This window comes from Mustela nigripes, chromosome 7, assembly GCF_022355385.1.
Source record: "Mustela nigripes isolate SB6536 chromosome 7, MUSNIG.SB6536, whole genome shotgun sequence".
In the NCBI taxonomy this organism is placed as follows: domain Eukaryota; kingdom Metazoa; phylum Chordata; class Mammalia; order Carnivora; family Mustelidae; genus Mustela; species Mustela nigripes.
Window position 1 is genome coordinate 11,114,864 of NC_081563.1, and position 18,812 is coordinate 11,133,675.

Here is an 18,812-nt window from a genome sequence, read left to right on the forward strand (position 1 = left end):
TAGGAGAGAGGCCTCAGAAAACCCAACCCTGGCAACGCCTTCACTTTGGACTTCTTCCAGAACTGTGAGAGAAGAAAGCTCTGTTGCCTCAGCTGCTCGCTCTGTGGTACGCGGTCATGGCAGCCCACGGCAACTCACACACGAGGGCACCCTGGAATCCCGACGTGTCCTCTGGTTCTCCCGTTCACTCCAACGGTACCACTCGCCGGGTGTGGGACTGCGGGGCTGTTACTGAATGTCCCTGACCCTTACGTTTCCCGTCCGATGACCATGTGGGGGGGGCAGTGCTTTGCGGGGGTGGTCGGGGAGGGCGGCGAAGGCTAATAATGTCAGATGCTTGGCCCAAGGGTGGCGCCTCGCTCAGGTCACCGAGTCCTGCTGGGTCTTTGTTTCCTCATCTGTGTAACAGTTATTTTAAGGATGAAGCAAGAGCATGCCTGTGCCCACCACGAGGTGAGAGCCCCACAAGCTCTTAAGAGCTTATCTGCGATCCGTAGTGACATTCTGCTTTTTTAGCATGAGTTCAGCAGCGGCGCACATTGAAACTCAGTGTGAACATTCATAACACAACAGCTTAATGTTTCCTGAGGACTTGAATGGTGTCAGGTGTTAGCCTAACGTTTTACACAAAGTACATAGTAAAGAACAAAATAAAGTGCAAATAACCTAAAATTTCTTTTTTCCACTGATTGTCACGGTCTGAACTCTAACCCCCAGGGTGATGGCATCAGGAGGCGAGGCCTTTGGGAGGTGCTTAGGTCACGAGGGTGGAGCCCTCAGGAATGGGATTAGTGCCCTCCTGAGGAAGACCCAGAGAGCACTCTTGTCCCTTCACGGGACGACGGAGCAAGAGGTGGGCCTCTGTCGCCTGGAAAAGCCCTTCACCCGGCCATGCCGCCAGCGCGATCTCCCACGTCCAGCGCCCAGGACTATAAGAAACCCATTTCGGTGGCGTATCTGCTCCCCAGGCTGTGGCATTTTTGTTACCGTGGTTGGATCGGACTGAGACACTGGCCACATTCAAGTGCCCGCAAATCCAAGACCTCCAAGCAGAGATTTCAATCCGAGCGATGCTTTTATCTGATTCTGGGCGCACTTTGAATTCTCCTGCTTCCTCATTTTGGAGAATCAGTAAAAATGTCTGAGAGGACTGGATACGATCATTCAGCTTCCATGATTTAAAAAAGGAGGGAAGTGTGTCCCCCGCTGTCTATACCCTGAAGTGGCTGCCACCTGACTTGCAGGGGTGGGGGGAGAGGGGAGGAGACCCCGCTGCTGATGGCCTCACCTATGGTATGAGGATGAAGCAGCTCATTTGTAGGTTTCAGAAAACAGTTTCACTAACAGTTTAGTTTTCAAGTCTGCCTCTTAAAGCACCAACCCTCCCTTCTTAGAGTATGCTCTAACTCACATTCATCTCTTTGGGATTGAGGTCTCCCTTTTATTATTATATATTTATTATTTCTCTGCTGTCACCAAAGGACCTCCGATACAGACCCCTGACTCGAACAGCTTATGATTGCAGCACGATTTATATTTTGACAATGTTTGCAGAGCTACTGTGTATGGAGGGCTTAGTCCGTGCCATTATTGTTCTGTGAAATATCTCATTCTCTTCTCCCTGAAGTTACGGATCTCAGAGAGGAGGGAGGTGGAGCTCAGAGAGATCAGGTGATCTCTCAAGACCACCGAGCTAGTGCAGATGGGCCATGTCCCACCTGATCCGTCCTGAGGCTCCATCCCTTTCCCGTGTTGCCTCCAAGAAAACATCTCCCCTACCCCAGAAGGAGAGGAGAGCACGTCGGGTATAGGGACTTCCAGTTTGGGTCTAGGGCCCAGGTGCCCTACTATGCTTTGCGAAGACTGAGACATTTGCCTTTCAGAGGAATTCTGGTGGGATTCTCTTACAGAGGTCGTTCTTCAAGTGTGTTTGGAATATAACTCGATGTAGGGAAATTCACTTGCCCACAAATCTCCAGAAGACTCATGACCCAAGGAGGGCCAGCCCAGTGTAGAATTAAAGCCTGCATAGAATTAAAGACCAATCTGCTGTTTTAGTCCAGAGAGGTGCAAAGGAATCGGTCCCCTGTTCACTCACGTCCTTAAGACAGCAGGAAAATGGGACAGTAGATATGCCAAAGGTTCATTTGGACTCACGGATTTTAAAATCAAAGGAGACTCTGCAAGTTTGCCAAACCAGTCTCGTTTGTTCATGAAACAAATACCGAGAGCCTACTCTTTGCCAAGAATGCTTTCAGGTCCTAGGGCTACAGTGGGACATGGTCTTGCCTTCAAACAACTCATAGGAGAGGAAGATCCTATCAGGAGAGGAAGAGGAGTACCCGGAAATGTATACTCCATTGTGATGGGTCTGGAACATTTAGAGAGAGAACAGGGTCTGTGGAATGGGAGCTCAGGAAGGAAAACATAGTTCTTTTTAACTGGACAGGGAGGGAGGGCTTCCCAGAGGAGGTGACATTTGACTTGGACTGTCAAGGAGTTGGTTAGGCCACACTAGGCAGCAGGAATGTCATGGGTAAGGGCAGGGAGCACATGGTGGCCCACTGTATTTGCCGCTAAATGGGTTCTGATGGTGGGCTGGCAACATGGGAGCCTTCCTTGGGTTGTCATGCCCTGGACTGTGGGCTTCTCGAGACTTTGCCCCTGCCTGATGTGTGGGCTTCAGGCAAGGCCCTTACCCTGGGGAGGCCTCAGTTTCCTCTCCTGCACAGCGAGGGTGTGGGCTGGAGGGTGTCCAAGGGCTCTTCCCCGCCCTGTGAGTCAGCCTTTTCCAAGGCCTGAGGTCACCTTAGGCTGGCTGATTTCACTTTCTAGTGAGGATGGGGGAAAAAATTGCAAATTATTTGTACTTCAGGAGAAAGTGAGACCAATCATTTCTTTGTTCGTGGAATTGTCTTTGTGAACTTCCTCAGCGTGTTCCCTGCTTTGGCACCAGAATAGCCCCTAATTATCTACAGGCAGCAATTGTTTCTTCCCCACTAAAGTGGTTTTCTTTTCTTTTTTTCTTCAATTTTTTTTTTCTTAGAACAGACATTTGTATGGAGTGAAGAAATTGTGCAAAATAAGCACCAAGGTTGTAATATTTCTGGAATATCACAAAAACAATTAGCAGACAACTCCCACTGAAGTCCCTTGGTCTGCGGAAAGAATACAGAGAGGTCGAGTTTCCAAGAGAGGGCGGCTCGGTCAGGTGCAAGGGGAGGCACTGGGGGTCGGGTCCGTACCTGGGAGCAAACATAGGCTTTGGGCAAGTCATTTCCGATCCGCAGTGGTTCTCATCCTTTGCTGGGGATTAGGCCCGGACCTTGCACTGAGATGCACCCTCTGGAGCTTGCAGAGCTGCTGGCTTCTGCTCACGCGGATGGCGCCAATCCATGCTTCAAATCCTCTTCATGGGAGAAGAATTCTTCCTGTGGCGTGTTCAGGCCCCTGGCTGTCCCTTACGTGGCCTCCTGTACTCTCGAGCCCTCCCATGGGGTCACATTACAGTTTGCATGTTTTTTTTTTTTTTTTTTAAGATTTTTATTGATTTATTTGACAGAGATCACAACAAGTAGGCAGAGAGGCAGGCAGAGAGAGAGAGAGAGAGAGGAGGAGGCAGGCTCCCCGTGGAGCAGAGAGCCCGATGCAGGGCTCGATCCCAGGACCCTGAGATCATGACCTGAGCAGAAGGCAGAGGGCTTAACCCACTGAGCCACCCAGGCGCCCCTACAGTCTGCATTTTACCGAGAAGGCAGCGAAGGCTCTGAGGTTAGCTCTAATCTCAAGGTCACACAGAGGGTCAGGACAAGGATAAGACCAGAACCCAGGGCTTTTGACAACTTGGAACACAGGTGGCATGGTTAGCCGTCAGGGTTCTTAAGTGCCAGCCCCCAAACATCCCCGCCGATGTGAACACAGAGGGAGTTCACTGAAAAGGTCAGAGAGTCCAGGAGGGCTGGAGACTGAGGTCTGGGGCAGGGATCCAGTGGCAGAAGCGAATGCGTGGACACAGATGCCTCCGCTGACGTGCCCGGCACTATTGCTCCTTGCGGATGGGGCTGGCCCTAGGGACTGTCCTGGTCACAGTCACAGCCACAGCCGCCTGCCAAGCGGCCACTGCTATTCAGGAGCTCCTTCGGCTGCACCCACTGCTTCTCCCCGGACCCCCCCCCACCCCCGCCAGACAGTGTCCCCGCCTCCTGCCTCCCCGACCCTGAGTCCCATCTAGGCAGTTGCTGCTGGCCGTCACCAGGCCAGGAGCACATGCTCTGAGCTGGCGGTCGGGGCTGGTCGTTTTCAGATCCTGTCGTGGGGGTGGGTTCTCTGCCTTCCATCAGCACTGGTGCGCAGTTAATATGTGGAGGGGGGGGTTCCGATTCTGGGGGCCAAAGAGAATGGCAAACATTCATTTAACATGGTTACGGGGCACACGCTGTGTGCGAGGCCTGACCGCCGGGGCTTCCGGAGCAGAAGCGTGTTGTGTGGAGAAGCTCAGCACCCGAGCTCTAAGCCCAGATCGACCCCCACGGGCCCTCCAGCGCCTCAGCAGCACTTAGAGGACAGAGCTTACAGGGGGAGAAACAGAGGCCCAGCGAGGACCAAGGAAGTGCCCAAGCTTACGGAGCTCATGAAGGCAAGCTGGCCGGCTTCCTACCCTGGAATTCGGATTCCAACTCCAGCCTCTTTGCAGTTTGTGGAGACCAGAGGGCGCAGCAGGCAACAGGGCTCGACTCCGAACCAGCCTGGCCTGTCTGACACTCGATCTGGGCTGGGGAGGCGGGGTGCAGGGACCGAGCATCAGATCGGAGACGCGGGGCGGCCGAGCGTTCTGTGTGTCTATTGTGCCCGACGTGAATTCGCCTCTTGTCCGGGCTTCTCGCGGGAGGGCTGTGTGGGAGCACAGTGTGGGAGCACGGTGTGCGGGCGGCGGAATTCAAGAATGCCTGTTCTTTCAGCGGGGCGCGCAGCCAGCGGCTCCTGGTGCGTCGGTCGGTCTCCACGGGGACATGGAGGGCATTTCTCCCAGACCACAGCTGGTGGCATTTTTGGCATGATGGGGCCTCAGCTGACTCTAAGTTCAAACAGCAAAGGGCAGGGCACCCTGGCTGGACTTCACTGGCAGCCTGGTCCGTGGTCCGTTTACTGAGGTCCCCTGAAGGCAGCGGGAAGGTTTTGGCCCTCGACCTTGGACCTTGGGGTGGAAACGCATCCTGGCAAATGTGTGTCTGTTCCCGCGGCCCCCAACGCAGTTCACCTTAGCCCGTGCACCTGCCCGCGCCATCAAGAAACCCCTGTGGCAGCTTCAGGCTGGGAGTCGGGAGAAACACCCGGTCCTGGGGGAAGAGCACAGAATTTGGAGTCACGTGACCCAAACACCAGTCCCAGTTCTGCCGCAGCCTATGTGCCCAGCCCTGGGCAAGTCACTTAACTGTGCTAAGCCTCAATTTTCTCTCCCCACAAATGGGATAATAACAACGTGAGGAATGATAGCGCTGGCAGGTGTGAAAGCTTCAGAGCACAGGGTACATAATAGGTCCCTAATGAAAACCCATGTCAGCAGTGAACCAGGGAAGGAGCCAACGGAGGGGAAGTGGAGGGCACTTCTCCCTCCATGAGGGCTGCGGCAGGGCCCTGGGGAGTGGCTCATGTGTTTATCTCTCATGCCGTGGTTTGTAAGTGTCTCCTCCAATAGCATCATTCTAAAGGCAGCAAGACTGAGATCTAGAGACAGGAAGAAGCTTTCCCAAAGTCACATGCCCTTATCCCTGGCCCCGTAGTCTCTTTTCCTTTATTTTGTTGTGTTGCCCACCAGCTTGTGGTCATCAGATATATGGGGGGTGGGGGCGTGGAGTCTCATTGGGAAAACGAGTAACACGGCCTTACAAATCCATCAGACTTGCCAATCCATTACGACCCCTGGGGGATTTTCAAGGTCACCTGACTTCACGAACCTCAGTCTGTCTTATCTGTAAAATGGGAATAGTAGCACCAACCTCCGTGAAGATGAAATGCCTGGTTTCTTGAAGACGGTGGAAGGAAAGTGAGGACAGGTGTGGCCAACCACGTAGAATGAGAGCCCATGTGTCTGTCCCCTGCCGGATGCTCCCAGTCCCCAAGTCTGGCTGGGACAAGTCACCGAGAGGGCACAGAGGAGGGGAAAGTGGCAGGTTCTCCTCCACTGGAGGACAAAGTCAGACTGCACACAGCGATGGGGTGGGGACAGGCCAGCTGGTGTGACCCGGGGCGAGTGACTGCCCTTCTCTGGCCTTGGTGTTCCCTTCTATAAAAGGAGGCGGGTTGTGGTTTGCTTAGATGATTTTAAGAGCTCTTCATCTCTGATGTTTAAACATTCTCTAAATATATTAATTTCAGAACCCCTGGCAGTCTTTCCAGGGGCCAAATTTCCTACCAGGTCAGTTTTGAAATAATGATGAGGGAGCTTATTAGTGCCTCTGCCCATACAGGCAGTTCCTGGTCTGGGGGTGGTGGGGCGTAGGTGGGGCACCCTTTCTGCATCGCGCACAGGCCAACTTTCCGGCTTCTCATGTTCTCAAATAGTAATAACTGTGATTTCTACAAGGTGGTTCACTCGCAAAGGTCTCTCTGTGCCAAGGCGCCCGGGGCTGGGGTCTGGGCCCACAGCTCTGGCAGTCTTTTCCCTCTGAGAATGTGTCTACACCTGCAAGACAATTAACCAGATAATTTAAGTGAAAAACCCACCACTTTACACCTCAAATATGCTAATAATGGAGAAGGAAAAAAACTTTGTGGGAGTGTTTCTAACATTAATTACCTGAATAATTGCTTCAGATATTTACTTGGCCTATTTAGAAGAAACCTCAGTAAAGTGAGAGTTCTCCCCAGACCAAGATATGGGGTTTCTGAAAGCTTCCCTGAAAATCGGTGTGGAGGGAAAAAGAGATCTTTCTTTGGTTTGGGAAAACCTGGGCTTGAATCTCGGCTCTGTCCCTCACCACGTGCTGCCGTTTCTCCTGCGTCCTGCCCTCTCTTAGTGCCCTCCTGGGTCACGGCCCAGACCTTCAGAGGAGTCTCTCCCTTTGCCTAGAATGTTCTCGTTCCCTCAGCAGCCTAACAAAATGCCCCTCATTCCCTGAGACCTTCCAGTGTTTTTCTTTCTGTGAAGCCCTCCCTGACCCCCACCGACCTACACACCCCGTCTGAGCTGCTCAGCCCTGCATCCCCCCTCTGTGTCTTCACAGGGCCGGGGGCGAGGTCAGTCCTTCCCCACGATGGAGCGCGTCGGTAAACTGGAAAATCCTTGTGCGGAAGCACGTAGACCTGAGTGCGGGTGAGGAGGGAAAACTTGGAGCTCAGAGCAGAGTCTGGTGTGTGGAGTGTATTTGAGGAATTCTTGCTAAGACACTAAGAGAAATAATGAGTGAATGAATGACTTGGAGACTTCATAATTAGGTCAGAGGCCATGCACAGTAGCTCAGTCATTCATTCAATAGGGATCATGAACACAGATGTCAAGGAAAAAGTCTGACATGGTTGTTGCCATCATAGAATTTACATCTGTGGGGAAAGAGTCATTACCCGGGAAACTGCAAGGCAGTTGATAGAGGTAGAAGCCTTATTGAGGAGTCTGGTCTATGTCAAGGCAAATGGGGAACCATCCAAGGACATTAAGGTTGTGAGTGACAGGTTTTGAGAACTGCATGTAGCTGCGGAGTAAGAATCGGAAGCCAGCAAGAATAAGGCAAGAGCAGCCCACGTGAACTTCATCCTTTGAAACGGTGAGGTTCTCCAGACAAAGACAACAGGTAGAACAACAACAAAAATGTGTGGGGTCGAAACGATCATTGAAAGTACATGTATCGCCAAATAGTGGATGCGGAATTTACTGTCGCTCTGATCCGTGGTTCCAGAAGCTCACGGTGTGACTGGGCAAGGCCCCATTCACACTAACAGTGAAGGACACCATAGTCGAAGCTTTCACCTCAGCCAGGAAGGGTCTCAGGAAACGTGAGGGAAGAGAATGGAGAGAGAAACCGCGTGCTCCCATCTCCGGGGAGGTCATCCTTGTCAGAGGCAAGCGTTGTCTAAGCATTGACACTGATGGGTCGATACGAGTAGGAGGAAGGAGAGGTTCCCAGGGAGATGCTGGAATGGGAATAGCGTGCTGTAGAGACCAAAAAAAGACCTACCTTGAAGGAATTATTGGAACCCAAATGGTTGGAAACGTCACAAAGTGGTTTTCCTCAGATTTGATTTCTCGTGTTTTAAAAATTGTTTTTAGGGGCATCTGGATGACTCAGCTGATGAAGTGTCTACCCTTGGCTCAGGCCATGATCTTAGGGTCCTGGGATCAAGCCCCATGTCGGGCTCCCTGCTCAGCGGGAAGTCTGCTTCTCCTCTCCCCCTGCCCCTCCCCCACTCTGTTTATTCTCTCTTTCTCAAATAAATAAAATCTTTTTTAAAAAAGATATGTGTGGAGACATTTGCTCATGATAGGTTGGACTGTACTGTTTGGGGCTGGGAAGCATTTGCTGCAGTTATCAGTATGAATTAGACGGAATTGGATTAACACGGGCGAGGGTGATTGTTCTGAGATAAGCTGAATGGATGGGTTGGGTTATGTTGGACTGGGTTGTTCGGGTACTAACTGGAATCTGATGGAATTTGTTGAGATGGAAATATTGGACTGGTATGGGTCAAATTTAATCGAACTGTGTTTATTGCCCTGAGTTTCTTTGGTTATTCTAGGCTTCAAGGAGTTCAGGTGGCCGGCCTGCATAGAATTCTGAGCGGCTGACTTGGGATGAGTTGGAAGAGCCTGGATTACATTAGGTTAGCTTTGGTTGGCTCTGGCAGGTCTTTGGAAGATTCCCGAAACTTCCTGAGAGTGTTTGGTGAATCCATTTGGTGCTACCTTTCCAGAGGGAGAGTTAGAGCTGTGGTCTCGGGGCAGTTTGGTGAAGCCACATCTCAGGCAATACCACTTTGGGTCCATTTGGCTGCCCTGTCTAAACTCTAATTTTTTCTCTGAGCCTCTGTCCCGGCTTCTGCGAAAGGAGGGGAAGTAAATAGCTCACAGTTCACAGAGCACTCGTGTGTGTCGCTCCCTGGGACCTGGGTCCGCATCCCTGTGAGGTCCACGCTGTTGACCGCAGATGTCACTGTGGAGGATGAAGGCTCTGACAAGTCACATGGCTGGACCGGGCGGGGGGGCACCTGCCACTGTCAGAGCCCTCCAGATGGGGCTCCTCGCTGAGCCTTTAGGAACCTTGCTGGGGCTCGAGGCTGGAGGCTCGACAGAGGTTCCGACATGCCTGCGAATGTCTTTGGTGACGTCTGCCCACAGTGTGGCTTAACTTTGTCCCCCTTTGGCGTTTGCGTGGACACAGCACAGTGACCTTGGAATGGAGAAGTCCTGGGACTCATGGAGAGGCGTTGGGGGAGGACAAGACTGGGGTCCCTGACAGAGAGGAGGAGGAAGATGGCGAGCTGGGCTGCCTCTTCTGACCTGAGCCCCCAGCTAGAAGAGGCATAAATCTGTCCTGGTCAGTGGAGCCCTCCTGGTCCCTGTGTCTCGCTGGACAAGTGTGATGGGAAGACGGTGAGGCTGGCAGTCAGGAGACCTTGATGTGAGTCCCGCTAGGTGTCATGTTCGATGACCCATCCCTGCAACTCCAGACCTCAGTTCCCATGTCTGTGACATGGAGACAAGGATCATCTGCCTGTCAAGACTATGGGTAGAAGGATCCAGAAGGATCCAGAAGGATCCAGAAGGACTCAGGACCCGATGCATCGTAGGAGCTCTGTACGAGATCACTCCTCCCTCTCCCCATCAGGAGCCCCACCATGGAGCCGCTCCGGCTGAGCAAAATTCGTATCTACCCTCCATCCCCAGGTGACCTCCGGCAACCCCTTGCACCCTGGGCAGGTCGACTGACCTGTGACCCCGAGGTGTTGACAGAATCTCTGGCCTCTGGGAAGGAGAGGGTCACTTTACTGAGTTTGTGCAAATAGATAAAGAACAAAGTGGCCCATAAATCAGGGCAACAGGAAAAACAAATAATTCTCTTCCCCCTTGGGAAAGGAGCAGCAGGGACGTGGGTGGGGTGAGGGGAAAGCTGTCCAGGCAAGTGCCCTCAGCGGTCTGTCCCCGTGCAGCAGACCCCTTGCCCCCCGGCCACGGGGAGTGGCAGTCTTGGGAAGGGGAGGGTGAGGAGGGGACACCTTGGGCATTACTAGTTACGCCATGGAACCAGCAAGCCAGGAATGGGCCTCCGAAGGCCTCAGTTCGAATGTCCCGATCCAAACAGACTACCGCGTTGTACACCAGCCGCTCCCAGCTCTGCCTCTGTTTCCTCACCTGTACCCTGGGAGGTCACTCCCTGTCCTGCCTGCTTCTCCAGCACGTGGAGAGAGTGACAGAGACATTCCCTGCCCGACACCCCGGAGCACGCTGGGGTCCCGGGAAGGTCCAGCCCAGGCTTGGGGCCAGGAGAGCGGACAAGCGACTGAACACGCCCCAGCCTCAGTTTCCTTCCCTGTAAAACAAGGCTGGGTTCTGTGCCTGCCTCCTGGGGTTATGCTGACGCATCATCTAGGACACCAGCTCTTATTGTAGGGGTTTGCTTTAAAAAAAAAAAAAAAAAAAAGCCTCTCCATTCTTTTCTCATTGAAAACACACCCTGACAGCTGATACATTTCAGGGTTGGCTCTTGGGGGTTTAGGGAAGGGAAAGGCCTGGGAGGGGCAAAGCCCACGGGGCTGACACTGTCGGGGCTCTGCCCGCCAGGCCGCACGTCCTCTCTGCTCTTCCGGCTGCATCCGTGCCGGCCTCCTGTGCCCCCACTCAGGGCTCTGCGGTTCCTGTTCTGGAGGAGCGACCAGTGCTTGATTTCCCCCACACTGAGGGGTTCTCTGGGAGTGGGACTTGCAGCGCTAGTCCCTCCCACTCCCCAGCCCCCCCCCCCCCCCCCACCTCGGGAGCCCACGCAGGCTGCAGCCGCCCCTGAGCTCGGGCCTCCTCTGACCGCCAGATGGGACCCAGCGCCCCTCTCACCTGGCCTTCCTCTGGGTCCAGAGCTTTTATCAGCATCTGGAACAGCGCACGCACGCCTGTTTGTTTGTCCCCCTCGCTCCTCTAGAGTGTAAGCTCCATATGAGCAGGGAATTTCATTTTGTTTTTAATTTTAGATAATGTGCCCTTTTATTCTCTAAATAAGCCCCAGGGGCAGGTACTGTCATCGCCCTGGTTTTACAAGGAAGAAAACAGAGGCTGGAAGGGGTTCAATCACTTGCCCACACCCTCCGGAGATGAGCCTGGATTTGAACTGGGTGGCCCCATTCTATTCCTGGTTTTGCTTTTGTTTTTTCTCTCTCTCTCTCTTTCTTTCTTTTTAACTTTATTTTTTTGCTGCTGTAGCCCCTGGGGCCTAGATCAGAACTTGGCGGGGAGGAGACATTCAATCCATTTTTTTTTCCTGAATGAACAAATACGTGAATGAACCTGTGGTCCGCGGGTGTAGATAAAAGCCGGGAAAGGGCCAGATGGGGTTGCTTTTTAAAATGAGAATGGAAAATAAAAGTTTATGTCTGCCCCGGGCTGACTGATGAGGTGTGCAAGCTCACGGACAAAGCAGGAAGCAAGGCTGGGATGCCGAGACTGGAAACAGAGGGACAGGGAAAGTGGAGCGAGACTTCAAAGCGCCAACAGCTTCTCCTAGGCCGTGTCTAAACACGTAAGGCCCAGAAGTGAGGCAATTAATCAGGTAATTTCAGCCCCCTTCCACCCAATGGCCTCAATTATCTGGCTATTTGAAACCTACCCGTTTTATGGGTAATGAGTGTTAATAGGATATTGTCCGGAAACGGTCTCTCTCGTCCATTTCGCTCTTTGGCATTCAAGGGGCCCCAGGCAGCAGGAAAGGTTCGGGTCACTCCTTGGGACTCGTGGTCTGCAAGGATCTTCTTCAGCAGGCCGCCGTCGGGGACTCAGTGGCGGGCACAGCAACCACGGCCTGGAACCCTGGCCGCGGGACTCAGCAAAGCGTTCGCTGCGAGGTGGCGGGCCGCGTCCCCGTCCGTCCCCATCAGCCTGGAGCCAGGGCCTCCCACCACCTTCCCTCCAGGCCTGTCTCGTCTCCTCCGTTGTGCCAAGGGCAGCTGGAGGACTTGGAGAAGTTGAGTTGCTTCGCCCCCGTCCGCCCCCTGACCCCGATTCCCCCTTAACAGAGCTCGCCCTCCTGGGGGAATGACTGAGCTAGGAGAAACAGAGAAGCGGGACAGAGAGGGAGCTCCCCTCTCTCCAGGCCCTCCTGTGGGTCAGGTAGTGACTGTGCAGGGCCTTGAAAAGCACTTTCCCACTGAATCCTCACGCCACTCCTGCTAGGGTGGCTACTGTGACGATCCCATTTTACAGCCCAGAAGACTGAGGCTCAGGGGTTTAAAGGGCGCGTGTGACGTGAGACAGGCAGGGAGCGGTGAGCTGGGGCCGGACTCAGGGACCGGATGAGCTGTCCACTCCAGGCCTTTCAGAATTCTGCAATCACAGAAACAAAGAAACCAGGACCGGGAAAGTCTTGTGAGACGGTGGAATTCAACCTCTTGCTTTGCACACAAGACAACTCTAGCCAGGAGGGTGGAAATAAGGTGCACGTGCCTCTGCCCAGCGCCAGCCCCACTCGGGCCTCTCTGTGCTCAGCCTGGCCCCTGCCTGAGGTCCCTCCTTGCTGGCCGTAGCTGCCCTCCGGTGGGAGTCACCAAGGGGGTGGTTTGGTTCTGCTACAGAGTTTTCTGCGAGGACGTCCTCGCCGGCCACCCTGCCTCCTGCTCACTTCTTCTTCTTCTTTTTTTTTTTTTTTTAAAGATTTTGTTCATTTATTTGACAGAGAGAAATCACAAGTAGATGGAGAGGCAGGCAGAGAGAGAGAGAGAGAGGGAAGCAGGCTCCCTGCTGAGCAGAGAGCCCAACGCGGGACTCGATCCCAGGACCCTGAGATCATGACCTGAGCCGAAGGCAGCGGCTTAACCCACTGAGCCACCCAGGCGCCCCTCCTGCTCACTTCTGAGCCCTTCTATTTTCCTCTCTCAGATCCCCACACCGATTCTTCTGGACCAATTTCCTCTGGCTTTGGAAATGTGATTCTGAATGTGGTTTTCCTCGACGTGCCTGGGTCCATCCATGCCTGAAACCCTCATGTCCCTCGTGGGCGCCCGACCTCGCAAGGGAAGACACGGCCTCAGAGCTAAACACTCAGAGCAGCAAGATCTTTGCTTTGCAGAAATGCCGAGAAGGCCAAGCCCCACTCCTTCCGGAGCACCCCGGGCCACTGCGCTGGCCTTTGCCTTTCCAGAGGTAAAGGAGAGAAATCAGGGCAGTGCTAGTGAGGATGTGATTCCTCCAGGGCCAACTGAGCAAAGCATTCCTGAGGAGGACCCGGAAGCTTTCCCCAACTTCCCTCACAGGGACAAATCCTGCCCGGTCCTTGGGCCTGGTTCTTGCCCCAAGATGCTCCCTCCTCATCCACCTTTGGGCCCTGACAGGCCCCACTGAAGCCCGGGACAGGGCTAGGTGTCCAGTCTCTGGGCGCCCCCAGCCCCCAGCACGTCCTCCTCATTCAGGAACGTCCTGTGGGGGCCCTGCTCACGATGGGCCCCTCTAGTCACCCCAGTAGAGTCGGTTCCTTCTGGGTCCCTTCTGTACCTCAAATGGTGGCAGTTCAGGTGAGGAAGGACACCTGGGCTGGACGAAGAATGTGGTTGTGACAGCCATCCTTCAGGTCTGAGTGGTGAGCACTTCCTCTGTCCCTGAAGAGCTCCCCCTGCCTTACTTTCTTCAGTAGGAGGACAGGATGGCCGGGAGCTCGAAGCTCACGAAGTACAGCGGTGTCTCTGAGTCACCTCGCACGACAGTGACGGCATCAGGGCTGGGACCTGGATCTCCCACTGGCCCAGCAGACTCTCCTCAGGGCCAGGACTGCACACCCTTCCCCTTGCCAGTCCCTGCGAAGGCATTTTTGTCTCATGGCCTCTCCCCCCAACCCCTCCCCGGCCTGTTTGTCCCAGTCAGGTGGGCCACTGACAGGAGTGAGTCAGGGCTGGCTTCTAACCGCAGGCCGGGAAGACCCCGTCCCTCTGGTGGCCTTGGATCCCCCCACGAAGGGAGAGGGATCCCTCTCCTTGAGAGCGAGGCTGGCTGGGCTCCAGCACCCCCGCGGCTCCTGTGGGCTTCCACAGGCAAGTGCTGGTCACAAGGCCTCGTAAGCTGGCTTCCGTGGCCCTCCCCGGCGGCCGAGTCCAGGGCCTCGGGCGCACTGCCTGAGTGTGAGGAGGGGGCGCACGGATCGGCAACGTGAAGAGAAGCAGCCCGGGGGCGGGAGGCCCGAGAGCTTCCAAGGGGACGACACTTCTCTGCAGGAAGACTCTGGGGGCTGAAAGGAAGTGCTCTGCCTCTCACGGGCCTAAGAGTCTGAACGGACTGGCTAATCAAGCAAGGGTCCAGAGGGGAAACTGAGGCAGCTGCATACAAACCTGGGAGGGGTGCTGGGGAAGACTGGAGAGAAGGCCTGACTGGCTCGTGCTGCGTGTCAGGGCAAGTCCTCGCCAGCCTGAGGGTCCTCAGCCGTCGAAGGAAACGTGACCCCACACCGCCGACCTCGGGGACCGCTGTGGGGGTTCCAGGAAGGAAGTGATGAAGAAGGCTCCGGGACTCTGAGTCACAGAGTGACTGTCCCCGCCAGACAAGCCATGGTGGGGCAGGGCCCGACCGCAGACACGGTGGAGGGGGACGGGCCGCGCTACCAGCAAGAAAGGAGGGGGAAGACGGAATGTCGGGCGAGGAGGGTGCGAGTCTCTACTGCACGGGGAGAGGAGGGGGTCAGCGTGTGGCCGGCTCTGCTCCGGCAGCGACACCCGGGTGGTAGGCGCCGGGGGGGTTCCTACGCGTGCACCGTGTCCCTTCCACGGGCACAGTCCACTCTCCGAGGAAGTGAAAGCCTGGCACGAACGCTAGAAACTGGGACCCCCCCCCCCCCCCGGGCTCACACGACAGTCTGTCCCGCTGAGGAGATGGGGCGGCTTCCCCGTGCAGCTTCAGAGGGGAGCATGTCCACACTCCCTGGGCATGTGCTGACATTGCAGACCGTGTCATTTGTCCCGTTCTGTTGGCCAGCCCGAGGCACCCGGCCCTCTCCCCTTGGGACACGGTGAGGGCCCGGGTGCTCCTGTCAGCCCATGGTACCGCCCGACCTGCTGGCCGGCTATTTAAGTTCTGACCCACGTAAATGGTCGAGGGGAAGGGGACGGCCCGGTTACCCTTGGGTCGACTCTCCAGCCAGAAAACTGGGTCAGCCGCGCGGAACAGGAGGACAAAGCTGTGTGTGTGCAGGCTCCTCTCACTGAACCCTGTTGATCTCCCGGCACCTCTTTCCCCCCTGGTAAAATTTATATAACATAAAACGTACCGTTTCAATGATTTTTAAAAAGATTTTATTTATTTCCTTGAGAGAGAGAAAGCACAAGATTGGGGCAGGTCGGAGGAAGAAGCAGACTCCCTGACAAGTGTGGAGCCCGATGTGGGACTCGATCCCGGGACTCTGGGACCACGATCTGTGCCGAGGGCAGACGCCCAACAGACTAAGCCACCCAGGTGCCTCAATTTCAACTATTTCTAAGCGTACAATGCAGCGGTGTGAAGTACAACATTCGCACGGTTATCTGGCTGTCACCATCATCCGCTGCAGACCTAGTTCATTGCCCTGGACTGAAACTCCCTCCCCAGCAACAGGATGTTACTACCCATTCCCCGTCCATAGTAACAGCAACACTAACTTTCTGTCTCTATGACTTTGACTCTTATAGGGATTATCAATATATAAATTATAGTTTACCCATGTTAGTCTGTGTCAGAATTTCGGTCCTTTTTAGGGCCAAAGAGTATCCAATTGTATGTATGTACTATGTTTTATTACCAGCCTATTCTTACTGTCGTCCACTATCTGTCTGGCTCTATTCCAGGCACTTGTGTGTATGGGTTGGAAGACTTGGGACATGGACATAGCATTTTCCTTCAGGCAGGATGGCTAGACATTTTTGAAATAATTGGCAAGTAAATCAGTGTGTTACCAAATGATGGTGGCTTTTTGGTTAGGGGATGGAGACATCTTCCAAAGATTGGTCTAGTCTGCGATTTGGGAAGTGACCTGAAATATACAGTTTTCTTCCTACCTATTGATTCTCTCTCTCTTTCTCTTTTTTAATGATTTTATTTGTTTATTTCAGAGAGAAAGAGACAGAGACAGAGAGAGAGAGAGTGAGGGGAGGGCAGAGGGAGAGGGAGAAAGAATCTCAAGCAGACTCATCGATGAGTGTGGAGCCCGACGTGGGGCTCGATCCCACGACCTTGAGATCATGACCTGAGCCTTCACCAAGATTCAGACGCTGAACTGACTTCACCATTGATTCCCCCACCTAAGTCGTTCTTCTCTATATTTGCGTTTGGGCAGGCAGAAAGCAGAATGAGTTACCTGTGACATGTCGGCTTCCCCGGTGTTTGTCAACAGCTCTGGTGTCGCCACACCTATTTCATGCCAAGTTGGGATACCTCAACTTCATTAACTCTTTCTCTTAACATCTGCTCTTTAAATTTTTTTTCTCCCTACCTTGACAAGTGTCTTTTGGAATGAAGCAAAGGATAAGAAATACACCTTGCCTGTTATCAGTCTGTCAACTTGATTTCCTTTTGTTTGAAGTTATTGATCAGTCTCCCCCAGCACTTCCCCCACCTTCTGCCCTCTGTCATCTCTCTCGGCGGCCGTCTCTCCTCTCTCCTGCCCCTTGTCCTGTTGGCTTGTTTCCTTTAGAGCCAAGGGCTGGACATCTGCTGGGGGTGCATCTTCTGGTCAGCAAAGTGGCCAATTAGAGTGTGCCCCGAGTTCCCCAGGCTTTTCTTTTTCCTTTGTTGTTCATTATTCTTTCGACTGGTGCTCTTTTGGCTCTCTTAGATGAATGGAAAGTTAAACTCCGATAAGTGAGGGTTTGTGGTATTCACGGATATGAAGGTAGTTTATTATGATTTATAACGAGAAAAGTCTTTCAGGACTCTCATCACCTAGAGGACAAGGACCGATCGTGAACATGGCCCACAAAGCTGGTCCTGTCCCCCAGGAATATGCCAGCGATACTCAACTAACCACTGTGGTCCCTTACATACACGTTTCCCCCTCTTCGCTTTTGCCCAACAGCTGCCATGACCTTGACGTTTGAACAAATACACTATGCGCTCGCTCTTCTGCCACGGCACCTTGAAAACTTGGCTGCCTGCATCTGTTTAAATGTCTGCCCTCCACCCCTCTCCCGTCTTGATCTGAGCTCTCCCAGAGCAGGGACGGGTGCACGACGATGAGCAAGTCACACTCCTCTGGCTCAAGCCGCCAACAATGACAAGGGAAGACAAACACATCAAAGCCAACTACAAAGTGAAGGCGTAAGGAGTATGCTTTGGAGGAAGAAATAAGTGTACAGAGGGGGTGAGTGCCGTGGGGAGTTTTTGTTGGAAATTGAAAGATGAGGGGCACCTGGGTGGCTCAGTGGGTTAAGCCACTGCCTTTGGCTCAGGTCATGATCTCAGGGTCCTGGGATCGAGTCCCACATCGGGCTCTCTGCTCAGCAGGGGGCCTGCTTCCCTTCCTCTCTCTCTGCCTGCCTCTCTGTCTGCTTGTGATCTCTCTCTATCAAATGAATAAATAAAATATTAAAAAAAAAAAAAGAAATTGAAAGATGAGCTAGATCTGTGGAGGAGGAAGAATCCAGGAGGGTGGGCGTCACATTGGCTGCTGAGGGGAAGAAAGTGATGCGGGAACTGGGCCAAGCCTTGGGTTCCCAACCAGGAGACCATCGGTGTTCATCCTAGGGCAACACGGAGCCATTGAGGGTGGTGGAGAAAGGGTGGCTGTGGTCTCAGTGTGCCTGTGGATTTGGGGCGGCCGTGAGGAGCGCAAGGACAGCAAGGCAGAGGCTCTTCCTAAATAAAGCCAAGTGGATGGAGGTCAGGAGGGGACCTTCCCTGAGTAGGAGTGTCACCTCCCGCAGCTGCGTCAGTGGGAGGAAGAAAGTGGGTGAAGCCGCATTTCTCCGCCAACAGGGCCGTGGCCAGAGAGCACGCCGCTCTGCCAGGCGCAGTGTTTATTGTTCTCTGTCACAGTCTATTTCGTTACATAATGCATCAGGCTGACCCTACCCGCAGACTCTGCCCCAGAGGCCTTTGTCGGCCTCCGCCCGTGGGCCTGGGGTTGGGCAGCCAGGCGGACGGTCCCCCGCCCCTCCCCTCCTGGGTCCCCCGGGGGTGGGCACGTTCAGCAAGGCCGGTGCTGGCCGAGGCCCAAAGGCAAGCCATTCGAGGGGTCTCAAAAGGGGGGGAAAGCAGTTTCCACAAGCAATTGTTTGTCTTGCAATGACCGACTGTCCACTCACTTTACTGCAAGAGAACTTTCCCATTTCTGTCGAAATGGAAAGTGCCAGAAAGAGATCACTCAGTGTTGAAGAAAATAAAATAGCAACGGTACCGTCTGTCCCTCAGTGGGCCATCACCTCCAGCACTGATGTTGTGATGGGTTCTCCTTCCCCTTTGGTCTTCCGAGGCTGCTCTGGAAACCTCCTAAGCGAGGAGATGCCTGTGTGGTGTCGGGACTGTGCGGGTCCCAGGAAGCTGTCCCTGTTCTCTAGACCAGCCACAGCAGAGCCCTCTGGGAACGTGCGTGTGTGTGTGTGTGAGTGTGAGTGTATCGGGGGTGGGGCAGGGAGGAGGCTGTGTTTTGAGCTGGTGCCAGTTCGGACCC

General features: G+C 54.0%; 1 long non-coding RNA gene across 1 annotated transcript in view; it reads left to right on the forward strand.

Moving 5' to 3' along the window:
- LOC132022211 (uncharacterized) overlaps window positions 1-8,391 on the forward strand; it is a 34,605-nt gene extending 26,214 nt beyond the window's left edge. The window contains exon 3 of the long non-coding RNA XR_009405544.1: window positions 8,264-8,391. This is a non-coding gene — a long non-coding RNA (uncharacterized LOC132022211). The remainder of the gene's footprint in view (window positions 1-8,263) is intronic.
- The last annotated feature ends 10,421 nt before the right edge of the window (window positions 8,392-18,812 follow it).